Below are 2942 nucleotides of genomic sequence, written 5' to 3'. Positions count from 1 at the left end.
CTTCTGATTTAGAATATGCTTCTGTGTACGTTAATATTATATCTGTGTAGGATCTTCCCCCAGGTAACTGCAAAATAAAATACAGTGATGCAACACACACACACACTCACACACACACACCCACACACGAAATGGAGAGAGGAGGAAGTAAATTTAAAAAACACTATTTTCCAAATTTAAGAATTAAAATGCATTTTAATCAAAAAATAAAAAAGATAAAATATGTTTCTGTGAATTCAACTTGTGTTCTGTAAGTCTCAGTTTCGTTATCTATAAGATGAGACTAATAACATATAGTTCACAGTGGGGTTTTTGGTCATGTTTTCTTACTTTATTAAATTGTATTCTTTAAGGGACAAACACAGATGAGTAAGCCACAGTGAAGAAATCTTTTCATAAGAGAGTTAAGTCATTAAAAGATACTTCCAGGTATTATCTTCAGAGATGCTTTTTTTTTTTCCTTTGGTTGCCAAATAACCCTTTATTACATCATTTTCCTTTGTAGTTCTTAACTCACTGGGCATTCCACCGTGCCACTGTTGATGTCCTCTATGATGTCATGAGGGTGGCCATCAACATTGCAGCCCACAGACTGGGCAGTCCCCAGGATCTCTTTAATGGTTCCGGAGAGCTCTCTAGCTAGAGATCAGTGCTACATCTGTCAGGCAATGTTGACAATCTCATCAAAAGCGATGTTTCCACTGTGCTTAATGCTTTTCTGCTTCTTTCTGTCCCTTGGTGGTTCCTTGAGGGCTTTGATGATCAAGGCAAAGCAGAAGGTACCACCTCAGTCTGGGCCTGTCTGTTCTGAATGGTCAGTTTCACTGTAATCCTCAGACATTTCCAATCACCAGTTGCCTTGGTGATGTCATCACCAACCTTTTTTTGGAGACAGACCCAGGGGACCGATCTTGGGGGCAAAGGCAGATGTGGCACTGACTTCTCCACTGGTCCACCTCAGGTATACGACTTTGATCTCACTGGGGTCAAACTTAGGTGGCATGGTGGAGGTGGCTGGTGTTGGATGAACCCAGATTCAGGACCGAAGTTGCACCTTGGCCTCCTCTGGGCCAAAAGCAGAAAGTTCAGTGATGCTTCTCTTTTCCAGGACTCTGGGAAATATTCAGCCCCTGCAGCTACCACAAATGCAGCAAATCCCCATTTGAATCCTTTTAATACTGCACCGACAAGAGAAGCATCATTTGCAAAGCCACCCATGTCTCTCCAAGCTTCACTGCCGCCCCATGGATCCCTTAGGCCTGGTGCAGCCAGCTTCTTCTGGGCAGCTTCTAATGCTGAACCTCCTGTCTTCCACTGTTTATATTCTGGAAGTTCCCTTTTACTATGACCATGTTCATGTCCCTGTCCATGGGCTATGTCTGCTTTCTTCAGATGATTCTTTTAAAATGCAGCATTACTGTGTTTAATCTGTATGGATCACATGAACTTTTTCTGACAGTAATCTGACCTCTCAGGACACTTAATCTAGTTCACAGAGTTACAAAGATTAAGTGGAGATATTTAAAATCCACGGCATACTGCATAGTGCATGGTAGGAGCTTCACAGATATTAATCTTTACTTTATATTTTACATGAATTGGACTTATCTAGCAAAATTTCAGGAGTGGTCCAATGGTTCTGAATCCACAAATTCGAAATGCACTTTTTCTCTCACCAGTGGGATCAGACCGTGGGTTTACGTAAACTGCTTTCATAAACTCTTTTTGGAAACAGAGACAAAATATATTTAAACGTAAGCATCTACTGTGCTTGTTTGAATAGTGAGGAGGATCAACTCATCCTACCAATAAAACCAAAAGATTAACATGTGGCTAGATTTTAGCGTAAAGACTTGCATGGCTAATTAGTGAAAGGAACCCATGAGGGTGAGAATGTGTTGGGGGAAGGAGTCAGGATTATGAGTAATGTTCAAATCTCTATTTTCAACATAAAAAGAACTCATCATTCAGTTGCATCTAATAAACCCAATGGGGATATCAGTGAACTTTGTTCCCACTGAGCACTGAAAACCATCATGTAAAATAAGGGCAAATAGCTGGCTAACCAGGTGCTTCCTTGGAAGTTTACTAATAGAAAATCGTGAGGGAGAAGGGGCAGCCCAGGAGAGGAGGGTCTGGAAGGTCTCATTTCAGCCCTGGATAAACACAATTCCTGCTTTCACCCATCTTTACCTAATAGAAATGGAAAGGGCCAAATTCAGAGGGAAAGACAGAGTGAAAAGCATTGTGTGTGGGACAAAGACAGAAGTGCTTCAATTTCACGAATATGGAGTTCTGCATCCTGAACTGTTCTTACGTGGAAATGCGACTGTGCAAGGACCGTGGGGGCCCTGCGGTCTTAGGAAAAACTGGTGTGGACTTGACCTTTCAAGGTAGCAGTCACCAGCATGACTTAGAAAGGAAGAGCGCTGTCGTGATGGATTATTATGACTCCCGCGCTGTCACTTTCATCAGTTCGGAAAGGTTTTAGAATCTATGTTGGGATTCAGCAGTAAATCTGGTTAACAAGGGAGCCCCTAGGGAAAACAACGTGTAGAAGAGAGAAGATGCTTTCTCAGCTGGGATTTCTCAAATCTTTTCTGTGCTCCTTTTCAGCGTTTTGTGCCAAGATTTCTTGTTTTTCCTCTTAAACTCAGTTCAGAGCAAAGGAATCCAAACTAGGATGTTACTAACAATACACCTCCCCTCTCTGGGGAAAGCCAAGTCCTGGGAGTACCATACAGCTTCAAGGAATGCAGCCAGCTAGCAGCACAGGGCAGTAGGGGAGGGGATGAGATTGGCGGGTGGGGAGTTTTTAAGGTCCTTCAAATCATTTGACTGCTGGATTCAACACACCCTGAAGCCATCCAATGTAAGACCAATTCAGCATCAGCCGCAGCCCATCTCATGATCCATGAGTAATAGAAACTAAAGATGGGGTG

The 2942-nt window shown here is 42.6% G+C and overlaps 1 pseudogene; it reads right to left on the bottom strand.

The window, feature by feature from the left end:
* Nucleotides 1-508: 508 nt before the first annotated feature.
* Nucleotides 509-1060, bottom strand: LOC105083661 (large ribosomal subunit protein uL11-like; annotated as a pseudogene).
* Between the last annotated feature and the right edge of the window lie 1882 nt (nt 1061-2942).

This window comes from Camelus bactrianus, chromosome 14, assembly GCF_048773025.1.
Source record: "Camelus bactrianus isolate YW-2024 breed Bactrian camel chromosome 14, ASM4877302v1, whole genome shotgun sequence".
In the NCBI taxonomy this organism is placed as follows: domain Eukaryota; kingdom Metazoa; phylum Chordata; class Mammalia; order Artiodactyla; family Camelidae; genus Camelus; species Camelus bactrianus.
Note: the sequence above shows the minus strand (reverse complement) of the source record. Positions and strands in the feature narration are given on the sequence as shown.